This window comes from Varroa destructor, unplaced genomic scaffold (genome assembly GCF_002443255.2).
Source record: "Varroa destructor unplaced genomic scaffold, Vdes_3.0 BEIS01000004.1, whole genome shotgun sequence".
NCBI classification, from domain to species: domain Eukaryota; kingdom Metazoa; phylum Arthropoda; class Arachnida; order Mesostigmata; family Varroidae; genus Varroa; species Varroa destructor.
Genome location: NW_019211457.1, coordinates 36,034,870 through 36,052,052, shown reverse-complemented (window position 1 = coordinate 36,052,052; position 17,183 = coordinate 36,034,870). Strand labels below are relative to the sequence as shown.

At 41.6% G+C, this 17,183-nt stretch overlaps 1 protein-coding gene and 2 long non-coding RNA genes across 6 annotated transcripts in view; 1 reads left to right on the top strand and 2 right to left on the bottom strand.

The window, feature by feature from the left end:
- Ptp69D (Protein tyrosine phosphatase 69D) overlaps positions 1–17,183 on the bottom strand; it is a 577,123-nt gene that overhangs the window by 292,760 nt on the left and 267,180 nt on the right. The gene's annotated exons all lie outside the window — the stretch shown is intronic.
- LOC111250185 (uncharacterized) overlaps positions 1–17,183 on the top strand; it is a 39,189-nt gene that overhangs the window by 19,950 nt on the left and 2,056 nt on the right. Inside the window, exon 5 of one of the 2 annotated variants that reach the window (XR_015327063.1) lies at positions 2,022–2,104. The exons of the other annotated variant lie outside the window; for it this stretch is intronic. This is a non-coding gene — a long non-coding RNA (uncharacterized LOC111250185). Of the gene's footprint in view, positions 1–2,021; positions 2,105–17,183 lie in introns of those variants that run through there. 2 annotated transcript variants of the gene reach the window in all.
- LOC147756135 (uncharacterized) overlaps positions 1,989–17,183 on the bottom strand; it is a 207,929-nt gene continuing 192,734 nt past the window's right edge. For both annotated transcript variants that reach the window (XR_015327059.1, XR_015327058.1), the window contains one exon: positions 1,989–2,122. This is a non-coding gene — a long non-coding RNA (uncharacterized LOC147756135). The remainder of the gene's footprint in view (positions 2,123–17,183) is intronic.

The following is a 17,183-nucleotide window of genomic DNA, read 5'->3' as shown; positions in this document are numbered from 1 at the left end:
GTGGTTTGTTTATTGTTGGTTGTTTAACGTCAACCGAAAATTTTGTAAACGTTAGAACTTTGAGATAATCGCAATAAACGAGTGTAGCCTGCTGTAAGGATAACCAGCTCCTGATAACGTGATTCATATAAAGAATGCAGACGACAAAATCTATTGAAAGAGAAGCAGTAACCGATTCCATCGCGTCAAAGCAAAGGTTTGTTTTCTTGAAGATAAACGCGATATGCCTACCTAGTTTTAACAGGAGTGCACTCCTTTGTAATAGGGGTCTCGAGTTCCACTAGACATATCCAAGCTTGGAGTTATTGCAACTTCCTGTCACAATATTCAATATAATTAAAGAATCTCGTAGAAATCGTTTTCTAACTACCTCAAAGTTATGATATTATACAGAAAAGCGTGAGCCAGTCTAGCCGACATGAAACGATTATATATATCGTGAACTGGGGTGCCTCTAGGGCACCTTTTTTTTTCCATAATTAAACATTCTAGGGGTATGCTTCATTATTAGGCAAAAGGCATTGCACATTGATAATAATGCATCCAACTTTTCTCATTCCTAATGTGAGTGGTGCTATGTTCTGTAAGAGTTTGCTATTTATTATATTACCGTCATTGCACAGCAATCAATTTTTAAAACTTCATCAACGTTAATTTCCAAAGTCAGGTCTGCTTGGCCGTTCGACCTAAATACTTCTAAGCTTTATTTCTGGACAACCGACACGCGAACTTTTGATCTTACCCGTGATCTACGATACATATGTAGGTTCAGGCGTATCTACACATAATAGAATATTGTGTAGACAATACTTACAGCAAGTAAATGTGTAGTGCTAAGTTTCGGGAAAGTTACTGTTAAGTGCTGTTAGCTGATTTTGCAAAGTATCTAAGCTTGATAGCATCAAGTTTACGGAAAAGTTGCACGTTTTAGACTGAGTTTTGGGTAACAAACAAGTTAAAATTGAAGTCAGTTAAATATGCGTTTACTAATGTATGATAGTTACATCAGCTCATGTGGAACTCCTCTATGCAGCAAAACAGTCAAATCCGATCCATCGATTGCGCCATCCGTATTTGACTAGGTCTTCGGGATTTACCCAGCAGACCTTTTTATTTGCAGGACACGTTTAGGTCGATGTGATTTGGCTAGATTGTGTTTCTGCTGGTGGCGAGCTTTACGATTGTGCCAATAGAACGATAATAACAGCGAGAGAGACAGGCAGCGATACAGAAAATGGAGTCGACACACTGAGGTCCTATTCTTCACCGCCATACAGATTCAATTTCATCCTTCGCAATACTTCTGTGTTATTGAAGTATCCCATTTTATTAATATGATATTATTACTATTGTAAATACAAACGTACGGAAACCAAAGTGTTGAAAACTTTTGGGACTGTTCAAGTCTTCTCAATGACAATAGCTCTTTTACAGAGTTTGCCGAGATCAGCTTCCTTTGCGTAAGCGCAATTGGTTGATATACGGATGACATGTTAAGCATAGAACTAGCTTTGTGCATAGGGATCTAGGAAGAAAAAGGCCTGAACAATCGGCTACTTATTAATAGCTCCAAAATGGCATAGCTCGTAGTCCATTTGATATCTAGCATTTGATACGGCACGGAGCGCCCGGAGTTTTAAACAGTACCTAAGTCATCTCAGCTTGTTATAGTATTGCTTTTTTCGGAAGGTCGACTCTTACTTAGAAGACACAAAATTACACTGTTTCGTATCGTGTCTACTTTGTTTTATTTTTATAATTATTACCATCATCCCCAAAAACCGAGGCGACTTAACTAGTATCGCCTTCTCCCGCTCATGCCTTATGTATTTAATCCACAAAGATTACTTTGGACAGCTACGATATCAAAGTCAAATACTTCTTCGGCGAACTCACTAATTTCATCCTATTTCTTATCGTTTGGCAGATAAATTCACTTGTGCTTTTGATAAATGCCAAATAACATTAATTTCCTGTTCTTAATTTATGTGCATCTAATGTGCTTATTTTTTTTTGTTTAGATTTATGCCGTTCTCGCCTGTTCTCACTTGAGCGCCTCGAATGCCCTACATAGCGCTCGTAGTCTGGTTCCGATGGTCTTGCCAAGATGGATAGACATTACCTAAAAAAGATATTAAACGTACTGTTGTTAGTAGAGTACTTGAAGATATAATAATAGAAATAGATCGTTCGTTAAGAAACAATGTCTATATTTCTCTTTTTTCCTTTTAATATATGTTCCTATTCCGCTTACTCACTTCACTGCTGGCTTACGTTATTTAGATGCTATACGAAAGCGCTCTGTCCTTTATAGGCCAGTCAAAATCTCGCTGTATCGGAAACTACGAGTTCATTCTCTAAAAAAAATCAATGCATTAGGTAAAAAGGGTATTTGTAACATTCACTTGACTTCGCCCCTTGCAGGTGTTGAAAGCTATTGAAGTAGCCCGTAGTATTTTTACAGTACGTGGCAAGAGTTTTGTCACTAAGAGAAGTGTTGGACTTTAAAGATATACCTGTAATCTAACAAATAAGCTTCTCTCTAGTAGGCCATCCAAGGTCTATGGGAATTTCGGATAGCAAACAACTTGCAAATCGGCCAAGAAGATGAACTGCGTTCAGGCGACCATCACCGACTGTTGTCAGTCTATGGAATTTACTTAAAAACGATGACAAATTTCTGCACCAAATCGTTGCCGGGATCCAGAAGCGGTGTCTGTGACAACGCAAAGCGGAATCCTCGTCCAGAAGAGACCAAGAAAATTATCTGGGTTTGGTGGTGTAGAGAGGAACTTACGCGCTGCGAAACGCTTGATGATCAACATGAATCCGGCACTAAGGAAATTAAGCTATCTAAGAAAAAGATCTGGCAGGCGAGGCAGAGTCATCGTTACCCACTGCGGTACCAGATCATATCTTATTGAACCTAGCCTGCAAGATCTTGAGCGGCAGGTTGCATTGCACCCACCGTATTCTCCAGACCTGGTACCAAGGAATTATTCCCTTTTCCGATCACCATGAAAGAAACAAGCAATTGTTTTCTGATGCATGGTAAAAGGCCGTAGGGCACCGAAGGGTATATAGCGAATCAGTGTTTCGCTGGAAATTGACAAACGTTTCATTTTTTATTAGACGAAAGAACGGGAATTACTCTCTCACCAATCTTAAGAGATTCAATTAGCAATCGAAACCAATTTTTATGGAAATGCATAGTATTAAACGAGTATTTAGGATCAAGACGGTATTTGTTAAAGCTTCTGTTTAATTGGTCGATGTGTAGTAATAATAATTCAACAAAGCACAAGGGGCCAAATTAAAAACATTGTTTTGTGTATAATTTTCTGTAATGACAATTAGTAATAGTGGCTTCTTTTATGGTCAACATCGTTGGTTTGGCACAGTTTGTGTTTTCCAGCTGTGTGGGTTAGATGTTGTTATACGCGTATGGAAGTGCAAAGGAGCGGATTTTAAGATGCTGTCACAGAAGCTATAATATGCTACCACAGAATACCTTAGGTAACAGTTGTTAACGTTTAGAATTTTACTTTCTCCGCACGAGCTTCTATCCGCACGCCATGAAAAGAGATCGCTACAAGTGTGCAAAGAAAGTCGTCTCTGCTAACCAGATACTGGGCAATGCTCTGTGAAAAGAAGAAGGAATAGTTGAAAATTGAAAAAGTCGATGCATTTCCGGTCCTCCAGGCCCCGAGCTTCGAGTTCCTACTGCTCTAGGCTATACTTCACATGGCCTATCCTTATATGACCCGTCCAGTTTTACCATTATTTATGCATACAGAACGTGTTAGCACTCCATTATTAACTTGGATGCTATTGGTTCAGAAGCATTCAGCAATAATAGATCTCATGAAAATCAGAGAGGCAATTTTAATGTTTGTTCTTTTACTGAATCTTTCTCCAGTTTACTGTTTGTAAATTTGTACCTAAAATTCGGTTAGCGTACTCGAAAAGTCGATACAACCTTAGCTGTCTATAAATAGGCATGATGGTCTTTACTCGCAATGTCCTTCTGTACAGAGCGCCCTGTCTAACGACAGAATAGATTCGAGTAATGGCAGGTCTAGAGCTTTCTACGGCCACAGTAATTATCGGTTTCGAACGTGCCTACGCTATATATGTACAGTGTATTGATACGCTTACTACTAAGCACTATTTACATGAATGGTATTCAGGTGGGCCGAGATAACACAGTATGAATCTATACATAATGTATATATACATAACCTATACACATCCAAGAAGATCAACCGGTGTATATAAAGACAAGTCCCATATTTTATGTACTCTTTCCTTCATTTATGCAGCAGCTGTATCATTGTTGCCAAGCCATGTTCGGTTCTTGAAGTTATTCATTCTCAGGAACTAGTTAACTCGATTTCTCCCCTGCTTGAAGGCAAATAAATTATACATTTATCATATTTTAGCTACATAAACAGTAGTAAATATCTGTAAAGATGATTTATCGTTAACGAAAGGTTGTTCATGAAAAGCTATTCAATAGAGATATCTGGGCTGAGAGTCTGGGCTGAAAACCCACATTTAATTGAGCGAAGTGCGTAAACGTTCCTGCTCCGACTTCATAAGTTTACGGGATAAGTAAAAAGCTGTCGATCGCTGCTAGAACATGAGGATTTCGTCCTAGCTCGCGCGTGCGGAGCTAGCGCCTCATATTTCGTCTTTCTTTTCTGCTAAGGCATAGTACTAAATCATTGAATACGGCATGATTTGTCTCAGCTTGTATTGGTAGTGAGCATATGCTTAGTACCTACGCAAGTCTGCATTCTCAATGTCCTTTACAATCTGCGTCCGCTGTCATGGCGTCGGCGGCGACCATTGTTGCAGCGCTTCGCTAACACTCGAACTCATCGGGCCGTTGCTTTCCGCCTCTGGTCCTTTTTCTGCTGTATCACAGTCAGTTGTTGGTCGACACAGAGGATGTCCTGTCATACGTAAAAGACTGTTCATGGAACTATCCCTCAAGTGAGTACAGAATATCCTGAAGACCGCACTGGGCCAGCAGAACCATTAGCAGTATTACTATCACTAGTGGGTCATTGTGGCAATATTGTACTGCTAGTAATGGCAGTGTCCTAGGATATTCAAAATTCAATCCTCTGCTGGAATACAAAGGCTGTCTATCATTGAAACGATAGGATGGACTTAGCCTACTTCATGAACGACAATGTCTATTTTCCTGCATAAAATGAACTCGAATAGTGAAAGTTAAATCAGATATATATATGCATATTGTATGAATCTTTAACTTTCTCTCTCTTTATTATACACTGCTACAAATATTATAAAAACTAATAATAATATAATAAGTAATAATTCCAAGATAACTAGAGAATTGAAAAAATTATTTTTGTAAAATTTTGGCACTGTGCACTTGTTTTAATTCAACGAGTAGATCTAGTTCAAATGAGGTAACTTTCTAGATGTTCCAGAACCGACGATCTACATAGTTAGCACTTAAATGTAAGACTTGTTTGAGCAAGACTGTTCCAACATAGCGTCACTCACAGCCTTTATCCAAGAGTCTTCGGCACATGCCGTAATGTAAAGCGAGTTAAAAACAAAACGTACGCATGGTCTTCAAGGAGATCGAAGCATACCTTTAAAGCCACCAGCACTTACATGATATGAAATATTTTCTTTATCAGATATGTTTAAAAAAAAAATATCAAAATAATAACTGACGCAAATACAAATTTTTAATCAAAATATGACAGAGAAAGCATGCGTAGCTAACGTATCCCGCATGTATCCTTATCCATAAAATCCATAGCCGCAATATAATAATGTGGACTGTAATATAAATGTACCTATTTCATGTTTTGTTAACTAGCCGCATTTAGTCCGAAATCTCGGAATTAAATAATTAATTTATCTTGTTCTTGCGATTTTTCTTGTTCCTACGTTGCTGTTATCAATGCCGATAATAAAGCAGCTGTTTAGAATGAGGACCTTTAGCCTTTTTTTGCGCCGTTCAGTTTTTATAAACGTTTTCCTGAACGAGAGAAGGAATCGCATCCAGGGCAGACAAGTAGAACGAACAGGCCAAACGTATCTGAGAAGAGAGGGGAACAACGAAAGATGCCTTGTGCCAATAGCTTGAAGCAGAAAGCAGGCTGCGGGAAGCTGAGAAATGTCCAGAGAGTTTAAATAAATTAAGCGTAAATTCGTCCGTTAAAATCAACATGGCTGACTTATCACATCCGAGTTGGTACGGTCGGTCTGGTAACGGGTGCTAATTTCTACACAATGTGAAGATTTCTCCTTCCACAAGGACTTCACTTCACAGGACATTTGCTACTCACTCCTGTATCAGCTGCGACTGCTCCTGTATCAACCCGTATTCAGTGTTCTAAAATGTGCTGTACGAAGACAGCTAAGCGAACAGGAGGGTTGTTTCGCTCCCAGTTACTTCACGAAACCCTCCTCCTTTTTGCTGTGTCGCACATGTTGAAGGCGCTGCTGTTGGAATGCATACAAAAAGATAAGCGCTACGCGGCCGGCTCTATAAAAAGTAACGATAAAAGCTTTTTATATGTTTTTCTAACATACAGATGTTCACTCTGTCCGTCGCCTTCTCTGTACCTCGTACTCGCGCCCCAACTCCTGGTCGCCACGACTTTCTCATGAGCTATCCGCACAGCGAGCCTTTCCCCCCAAACGATGGCTATGCAATATTTCTAGTTACTGGACAGAGACGGGAGGCAGAGAAGTCTCTCATGAGGTTTCCAACTCTTCGCTCTTTCTACAGTCATACTTTACAGTTTTTACTGTTTTGCTATTTGCTCGCCGTACATTGCTATGATCTGTGTCATCCATTCGCGCTTTTTCCTGTCTGAGGATAAGGCGATGCGTACTGCTCCCGAGCGGTACGGAACCCACTTGAAGATCCACGCCACTAACTCGTTCTATAACAACGGAGTAACTAAGGTACCATGAATACGTGTGACGCACCTTTAAGAGAGGTAAGGATTATAGCTTATACATTAATAAGCGCTATAACAATATGTTTTCATCCACAGAGCTTCTTCAAAGGCTTGCAGTATTTCATTTGAAAATTATACGTCTTTGTTATTTCTAGTTCCTCGGCGCTGAGTTCAAGATACTATTTCTGCTTAGCTTAGAAATGTTGAAGATCAGTTTTTCCTGAGCGCACCTGAGGCTTCTGTGGCTTTGCACTAGCATGGGAAATTACTCCTTAGAAATGTTTAAAATGGTCGAACTCAACGAATTAGGTGATGACCGAAGGACGTATAGCTATCACGCATTCTTCTCTCTGAAACTTTAACGGTTCACTAATGCGTTCATATTGTGCCCTCGTAGCGACTTTTCCCAGCTAATGCATAGGTAGATGCTTGGTGCGCCACTTCTCAGAAATTCACGAAAAGCATTCAGGTTGATCAGGACGATGAGGTCAAAATGCACGCTGCACGCTGTTGTCGAACTCGGTTAGCCGTACCCGTGCTATATACCGACATCGTATGTAAAATCATACATTATTCCAGATAAATAGATAGGCTACCAGGCAATATACCCCATCAAACGCAACTGGGCAAATAAAGTACGCTTTCAAGATTATGATTAAAAAAGCATGATCACAAATGTTCATAACCATCACTATTACTGTTCTAGAGCTTCAATAATCGCACATTGAATAGGACGTAGGCTCCTCAGGTGTTGAGCATAGTATAGTTTTAACTCATTGATCGGTATTTACTAATTATAACAATTACCTGTAAATTTACTATAGTAGAATGCATTAATTTAATTGTTTTTTTGGATATACACATAATTTTAGAAATAAATTTTGTATATGCCCTCAAGTTAAGCACATGCTGCGTATTTAGGCGTATCCCACAAAGGCGCCTTATGGTGATAAACCGTGCAACATTTAGCTGAAAGCCGAACTATATGGACCATAATATATGCACATGACGCAAGAAGTCATCGTATAAGGACTGCCGACAAACTGCCGTTCTTTTTCTCTTCCCCTCGTCACATCTCGTTGTTCCTCGATGCCAGTGATTACACTCTGCAATCAAGTTCACCTTACTGTATGTAATGTGTCAAGGAGATGTGATGCACATATTTATGAACTATTAGTAAGAGGCCTACTGGCTCAGAACAGCATCTATTCATTTCAGGAGTTTCACTCTATTGGAATGAAACTCATATTATTTTACTAGAGTTGACATTTCCGTTCTTCTCCTCCGACCATAGGGTACTTGAAATACGTCCTCTCACACACACATCCACGTCAGACACGTACATTTTTAGCAACTGACGTTAACACCACATTCGATGTAAGCTAGCCATGGATGGATAAATGGGCAACAGGACCCCCGCACCACTGCCCTCCTTGCGATGGCCCTACGCCATCACTCCTCAGAGGCATCGCCGACACAGTTCGTGGAGTTCTTGACCTCTTCTGCGTAGGGAAGGGTCAGAGGTCGTCAGCACACTCAGGTCGATAAACCCACAGGACGCAGAATATAAAGAACGAGAACAGAGACTTAGGTGACATGCCCCAATAGGAAGAGTCAATGATGCATTTCATGGCGTCGCTAATACGGCGCTAATATAATAATAATCGCTAATATATCTGACGCTCGTTCGCTCGAGCGCGTGTTTCAGCCCAGTCTGCTTACTTCTTCTGGAACCTCCTCTCTCGCTTTCTTTTCTTTTTCATTGCTGCGCTCTCCTTTACAGTTTGTGCGACGTTTTCTACGGTGGCTTCACTGCTAGCCGGCTGACCTCTCTCTGTGACCATAAGGCGTCTCGCAGCACCTTTCTAGTCCACAGTTTAAGCTGAAACTGGAGCGCACGTGGCGAACCGCTGCATTCCTGCGAATACTAAACCGTAGTTGCCTCCAGATGCCTGGGGTACTACCGCAGTCACCCTTGCTGCCACTATCGTCGTTGTCGTGACCCCACTGGCTCGTTTGGCGGCAAGTGCGCACAGCCGAGACGCGGAGCCGTGCAGGGGTAGCTTCCTCCTATTGAACTGAAGATAGCTGCTGCGGTAGCCACGTCTTTTCGCTTGCTTCGCATCCGTCACTAAACCCGGCTGCACTAGCGAAGCTAGTCGCACAGAGGTGATACTTGTATTCACCACAAATTCGAATCCTCTTGTCCCTTAGAACATCCCGCTGCCCTTACAATTCCACCGGCGATATCTTTCGGTGCCTTTAAACCTGAAAAGGTTGCGAATAAGTGGATACGTTTGTTAAATCCGATAACATGCACACGCATTGAATGACAAAGTACGTAGCTCATCGCATTACCATGCCCACACTGACAAGAAAGTGACAGCATGGCCTCGGTCTGTAAACCAGGGCGGCAACTAATGCAACACTTATTTAACAAAGCAAGTTCTATCTTCCCTTGAAAGATGCTTGCTTGATTTGCGGTACTTCAAATCCTATAAGATTCAATCGTACCACTTTGACGAGCTTCAACTAAACTGTCGATACTGGACATGGCTACTTCCAAATTTCGTGTAAGACTCTAGTTCACTTCTTTCTTTTCTTGCTGGTCAGTTGGGGAATTGGGCGCTATTACGCTAGTAGTTGTACCACAGCAGGCTACTGTTATATCAGGTTTTCCAAGCGGGCCGACTGACTACCTAACTTGCTTGTTTTACCCTCAGTCTGCCTCGTTTCGGCCCAACGCCCAGCAAACCCCCCAAGGAGTCGTCTCTCTGCGTAACTGCGTGATGCTACGCTGCGGACGGGAACGAGGGTGGAGCAGCTGGTTGTATGCTATCTCTCTCCCAACACTCCTTTCAACATCAAATCACGGAGCGCCGCGCTTTGGGCTTTGTGTGGGAGAGAACGGGGAAAAGATGGCTCGACTAGAAAAATACGGTGTGAGATAGAACGGGCATAGAGAAAGATGAAAAGAGACTGAGAAGGGGCCCGCACTTAGAAGAGTGCCATCGCCGAAGATAGCCCAGAGCAAATCTGTCTTTACTGGACCATTAACTGCATATTTAAATGTTGACCTCGGCTAATATATCATCCATGCGTGGAACACTTACAGGAACTAGTCGATCGGAGAAGGATCGGAGGGTCGCTGAGAGGGGTTTAGGTGGGTAAAGAGACCGAGCTCGCCGATCCGTGGTGGGTCCAGTTGGTTGTGAAGGGCTGCGGTAGCCCTGGTTGGAAAACGTAAAGGAGTTAGTGAAGCAGCGAAGCGGTGAGAACCCAAGAGGACCTTAACAGGCATAAGGGAGACGGAATCGAAGTAGTGGCTCTGGAGTTCTACAACGGAGGCGGCATTGACGCGCTGGCTGGCGCGTTCGTCGGTCCAATAACGGAACGGCCGGTTAGCCACCACCGTATTACATATGCACACAGACCATCTAACAAACACCAGTTGAGATTCTATGGCTACTGCATAGAATCGTAAGCTACGATTACGCTGTTCAACCCAACGAGAAGTCTCAAAAGTTTCCAAGAGAACAAGGGCTCACAGCGTACATGATTTGCCATAGAGCATTAAGACAATTGAGCTAGTAATAAATGGCAATGCACGGATGGCACGTCAACCAGGGAGAGGGTATAGCTATACTTTGCACGCGCCGACTAGGAATAGTTTCCAGAAAAAAGTGTCAGCCAGGTTTTTATCATGCCAGCTCACTGTAAATATCATAAAAAGCGAACGTCTAGACAATAACCGTTAGCAGTGATCTAATTTATAACAATTGTAGATTAGCGCATGTTATACACGGCTATATTTTAATTATTTTGCTTGATAAACAGGACTGAGCGTTGTATAACGTATTCAAAGAGAAGCTGCTTAGTGCAGAAACTTCACACATGAGACAGTTTATGTTATTGTAACTGTAAGTGGAAAGATAAATCGATGTTCATCTCCCGTTTGGAGCGTGAGAGGGTAAAGAAGCGACGTTCGCATACACCGTGTAACTTATGGTTCCCCAAGTGGCGTTTACACCCACCTATTTGAGGACATTTGGTCTGTTTTTAAGCGATCTGTTTGTAGTACACAATCCCGTATATGACATTTACCCTGGAGGCCAGGAAAATGGGCCTTCTGTTTGTTTTAGCTTAAAAAGCATATACGCAGAGCTTGAGCGATGTGTAAAGCCGTTATCTCTCGTAGGGCATATCAAAGATAGCGTCTGCTATTTTTATTCTCTATATAATTGTGTTTTCGAACAGATAAACGAGCTTTACTCTTGAACAATTTACTAAGATGTATCGTGAAAGCTGCCCGTTCAGCAGAGGCAAGGTACCTATCACTCAATCGCTGATATGACATGAAAATTAAATTTCAAATTTTTACAGATTGTTAGGTACTTCCTTAGCACACGTTGGAGGCCGGGTGTTAATTACACTTAAGCAGGTTGCCCATAACGTAATGTCGACCAAAACGACAAAAGTAACAATGAATAACTGACGCAAAAATTGTACTCTTATCAGAGTCTTCATGCAGCACTATGTTCAAAAAAAAACAAATGCCACACAATATCTGTGATGATGTCGCTGCCGTCCCACGATTCGTTAGTAGCGTATAGTTGATAAACGCCTAGCAGACGCACGTTATCTATTTCTTTGAAACTGTCGTTCAATGGGGACTGAATCTGGCTATGCACTCACCAATCTTAAGTGTATATAAATACCAAGAAGTTCAGGGAAAAGCAGGCCAGAAGAACCTGTATTGTCAAATAATTGTGCTTTGCATATCCTTGCAACGTGAGGGATTACACGTTCGATTCTATCAGAGAAGATCTGCTATCTGTATCGGTGGCTACGTCATGACAGAAATCGCTGCGGTAGAGATAAATGAAAATTTAGCTTACTAAATGATGATCACGTTTACGGCTCAAGCTTAACCACTCAACACCAACCGGCCGATAAGTTTTAACTAAAATAACATTGCCCTCATCGTCGAAGATAGTCTGGAGGCGAAAAAAAAAATAGACCACAAATTAAACAGGTACTTAATGACGATATATGAGCATCGAATAGCATGTTAACAAAAAGAAAACAACTGATGTCTTTCTTGTGTATGGCTACCCACTACCAACCAGATTTGAGAATGATATTCGTGACTCATTGAATTGAATAGGAACCCTACGATGTAGACAGAGGCAAGCTATGCGACAAAAGCGTAGCTCTCGTACATATATCTAGACGTTTTTCATCAATTAACGACAATTGGTTATATATAAGTTGAAGTTGCCCTGAGCTTACTCTTTGGCTTTACTTGAGTGCAGGTACAGTTTACCGCTGGGAAAATAGCGAACGCACTGCGCGCCTTTTAAACGCACAACGTCATCGAGGATTTTCTTCGAAGACGTTCTTCTAACGTAATTCAACTCTCTTATTAGGAAGATTAATATCTTTTTCAATTGGAGCGGCCGAATAAGCATTTAAGTTGTACAAAACAACATAAATATCGGGATTCCTTATGATGAATATACCGTTTATTAAGACATTCGTAGATTTGAGGGGTTCGTCGGAACCTTGTGACAGTTACAGTCAACACGAATTTCAACTGTATAGGTATGAGAAACGAAAAGATTTGAAGGGGGCATTTTATCATCATGACGTCAGCAGATTGCAGGACTTCGTACAAACGGTGATTTACAATTGCACCATATATTTTAGAGTCGTTAGCATATTCATAGTGAGTGCTTTACATCACCTGGTAGGTATCATAGTACAGCATAATAACAGAGCAGAAACGCAGCTCTCCTGAGGACCGCGGAAGGTTGGCATGAGCGGTTTGGTAAATGGGAGCGGAACGATTTTAAGACGGTGTCATAAGTACCTAGACGCTTAGTTTTTCTCAGTAACATACTATGATTTACTTTATAGCTAGCGTTTTTCTGATAATGATATATACAGTAAATAGATATATTGACACATGTTTAGTAACTCTGAGGAGACGTAAGTGCGGTATACAATAAAAGCGTTTTATGCTAACCAAATAAACTATTTTTCTTCGAAAAAGAGTTTTGTCCTACTCGGTACTAGGTGGAGCTCATTGAGATACGGGCCTATAACTGGCGAGATTCGTCTAAAATCATCTTTTTATAGACGGGGGTCACGAGCAGACAGCCACAGTATCGTCGGTTGTTTGTAGAGGTCTAAAGTTGTTATGCACGATTTCTTTCGGCATAGTGTAGCCAATCCAGTCTAGTCTTGCCTTCAAAATAGACCAAAGTGACTAGACTTCCTTTCAAATCTAAGAGATTCAGCTTCCTGTGAACAACAGTGTTTTGGCGGCCTCCGATTAAACAGCGATCAAATTGGGTTGTGTAAAGGCTCACTATTGTGCGTTGAGGGGAAAGGTTACCGATGCATGGAATAGTTCAGCAAGGCAATTCGTTTTTTCCGTACAGAGGTGAGCGGTACGGGCTGAAGAGTGAAAGAATAAGCAAATACCCTTATCTATTACCCAAATACCCTAAGCTTTTTTTTTTCATAGCTTTCATTGGTGTCATTGGTTTTTTTTTGGATAAGGAAGCATAGTCAACACGAGTCGTTTGGTACTGGAATTTGTGAATACAGCCGTGCGTGTTGGTAGATAACAAATCCTTTGACCAGGAATATATATTGCTCCTTCAGCTTATCGAATATTCAGCTCATACAAGACATAGTAATTGAAAAAATGTGGCCTAATCCAAAGTGAGCCGTAGGGTTCCTTCAATAAATTTCCTAAATGCCCGTGTAAAAAGTAAACCCCGCTGATTTTCTCTAGCTTCTAACAGAATAGCCTTATGATCTGTTTCAATAAGAATGAATTGTTAGACGTTTGCAATTTTCAACTAAAAGTAGGTCCAGAATTATCCCAGCTTAATCAGTAGACTTACGGTTAGGTTGCTTGTTGTTGTTATAACATCGGTTCTGTATGGCCCTGTGCCGATCAACTCTTGAATCGAACCAACGATTTTCAAAAAATGCGCGCATCTCTGGGAACAAAAGTGGCCCCACTAGCGGTTGTACATCGATTACTTCAGTCCTGCGGCTACTCTTCTGTGTTTCAGCGAACGTGAGCGGCCTTTATTACTTTGATAAACAGGACCAGCTGTGGACCAAGCAGCAGTATCCGAAGTGGTAAAAGGAATTGCGCTGGCGACCAGATTAATTCTATTACACACACTTTTGAATTCGACGATCAGTCTATGCTATTTGAGGAGTAGGCTTGCAGATCCTCCTTGTCGTTAAGCGCTTCAGATCTAATGGACCGAATTTCGTGATTTTATTCTAGCAATAGATCTGTCAGTTTCGCAGTGACACAAGAGCATGAGAGACAGGTGGGTGTCTGTGCCAGCAGCGCTCGCACTGGGTCTGGTTGTCGTTCTCAGAGAAACTTTTTAAATGCCCAAAAAACAGCACCGCTCGACAAAATAGCCTTTAAACATTTGAAGGTTCATTTTTAATGTTCATGCAATACGCGCAAACCGTAAAGCTCACAAGTAGCGAATAGGTTAGCTAATTGAGTCGCAGGGGCAAAGGTAACCACGTAAAATTGGTTGTTGTGTTTAGGAACAAAGCACAGATTTTCGGCCGTCGATGAACTGGACTAAGAACTGCATTTTGCTAAAATTAGTAAAACGATTTTACCAGTAGCAAAAAAGGGATAGCACTAGAAAATTAATTAAAAAACTGAGAGAGTATTTAGCTGGATGAAACGTGCTTCGCCAACGCCGCTAAATTTTTAACTAATGTCAGTACAAATGGATTACACAATTTTCTAGCATTAAACAAGATATCAGAACAGTTCTTTATTATCTATCATATACTTATATAGCGAGCTAAAATGAAGATGTTCTGTGTACCCTTCTGGGCAACTTCTTCCTTGCTTTTACTGGAAATTATGTCAATTGGACTATACTGACAGATATTAATAGGGCAAGCACATTGTACAATGATCAAACAACACTCAAAAGTTCTCATGAGACGGTAGGCTGTAGTACCAACAGTGCACTACAGAATCTACACATCGGCTAAGGGCATCTATCGCCTTCTACTAGTCGTCCTCCAAAAAAGTGTCACGTGTGTATGCCCCTCACGCGCCGATCAACTTCCGCTCAGTAGCGACAGCGGGTCTTGGCTTTGACATCATAAGAATAGTAGAGAAAAAAGGATGACAGCAAAACAGAGGAAAAGACAAGTGTACGAAGCGAAACTAACTAAAATCATTGTCATCATCATTGGTGGCACCACTGTCATGCCAAAAGCTGAGCTCGGGCAACGTTGCTCCTGGGCAACCGTTGCGCTTAAATCTACATGTACTTAGCTTAGTCGAGCCGGTAAAAACGTTGCAGAAAAGGGATTGATGGGGATCGCTGACGACTGTAATAAGCAGAGCCGGACAAGGGAAACCTAATAAAAGACGTTTTTTCTATTTACGACCCTGACTTTGATTCCAGTCCAGTACCGAATATTACGTTGGAGAGTTAGCTTAATGCGCGCGATAAGATAGTGTGCGACTCAGCTTCATGGGAATAAAATTAAAGGATTGGCTTCTCGTATGTTCTACTCGAAGCGCCAACCTTTTAGGAAACTGATAAGAGTTCTGAATTAAACCAACTATGTCGCGACTATTTATTCGGAAATTTTGGTGAATTTTTATTTGAATTAGAGGTGCATGCGCATCTGTAATAAGTTTTGTGCCATGTATGTGCTTCCTTGTATGGCGTTATACGGGCTGAATAAGCATGGCTCGAATCGTTTTATGACTTACGCATTTACATAGTGCGTTACGAGCGACCGCTTCCATTCTGAGCCTATAACAGCCGTCACGCGTACCGGGCGTATGTCGGACGAGCCTTCTTACTAGCCGGTAACGGTAGTGATTCTAGCAGAAGAAGCAATCACTTTCGTAATGGTGCTCTTAGTAGCTTCCACGAGGGCCCGTAGACGATGGCCACAACAACATTCACGCTATCCTAGCCACCCGGACAGTTTTCCCCCAGCGTCACTCAATGGAGTTTGCATCTTGCAGCGTTGTCGCTGCCTATGCGTGCAATACTGTGCCCTTCCTGTCGTCGCCGTTGGTATTACCGGAAATAGGACTAACAAGACAGATGGCAAGCCGCTCTCCGCATTGCCACTTAGAACTACGGCGTGGGTCGCAGTAGCGGCTGTAGCCACTGCAAAACAATGCCTTTCTTGAGAGTCGAGTTCCACGGATAGCCTTAGCAGATCTGCCCTTTGTTGAACCAGGCCTGCTGCGTCAGCCTCGACGGACGCAAGCAACGGTATTGCACTCCCACCTCTTGTTTTGGTTTATTTTTGCTACGTTGCAAAGGGGCAACAGGATAGCGGGACAGACGCAGTAACAGGAGTACCGCGCTCTTGCTATAGCCAGGCAGGCGACGGAAGTGGCGAAGCTCCCAATTGCATTTTAAATTTGCCGTTCCACCGCGCACAGCAACGCCGCGCCTTCTGTGCTCTCCTTTCTCAGATCTTGTTTAACAATCTTCGTTATCATGACGCTCTTCGGGTTTACACGAAAGCACTTTGCATTGCACTGCCTTCCACAACTGGGCAAGCTAGAAGCCTACAGAAGCGCTAGAGACGCGATTCAGAAAATCAAAAAAGACTCTTCCGGAGGTGAAAATTTTCGATTCAGCGTCGTCAGCACTAATCAGTATTTGAACTTTAGAACGTATAGTAGCATAGAAAAGTACAAATTCAATTGAGCAATATAATATTATTTGATAAAATAGGTCAGAAACCTTATAACAAATCTGTAACTACATGACAGCATTGATTCTTGTAGGCCTCACGAAATTGGAACCGGGGATTGTAAAATGCCAAGCCTCTGGTATTTACTCTACTCCATCATAGGTAAAGATTGCCAAAGTCAAATTTTTTTGTATTTTGACATGAAGCCATTTGCAAGGGCTAGGAGCTTGATCAGTATCGAAAACTCTACGCGAGATTAGAAGTATTTAAAAATAAAATGTATTTCCTCTAATAAATACGTATTCTTACATTTACTATCAATAGGTATGTAAATATATTCACTTTAGACTAGTAAGTTCACAGTCAAGAACGTAACGCAGATCAAAAGCGCTGGCCACTTTTACGTATATGCACAATATCCCTTTATAGTAAATTGCCATTTGCAACGATGCTTTTGGTATAGTTATCTGCACTGAACCTACC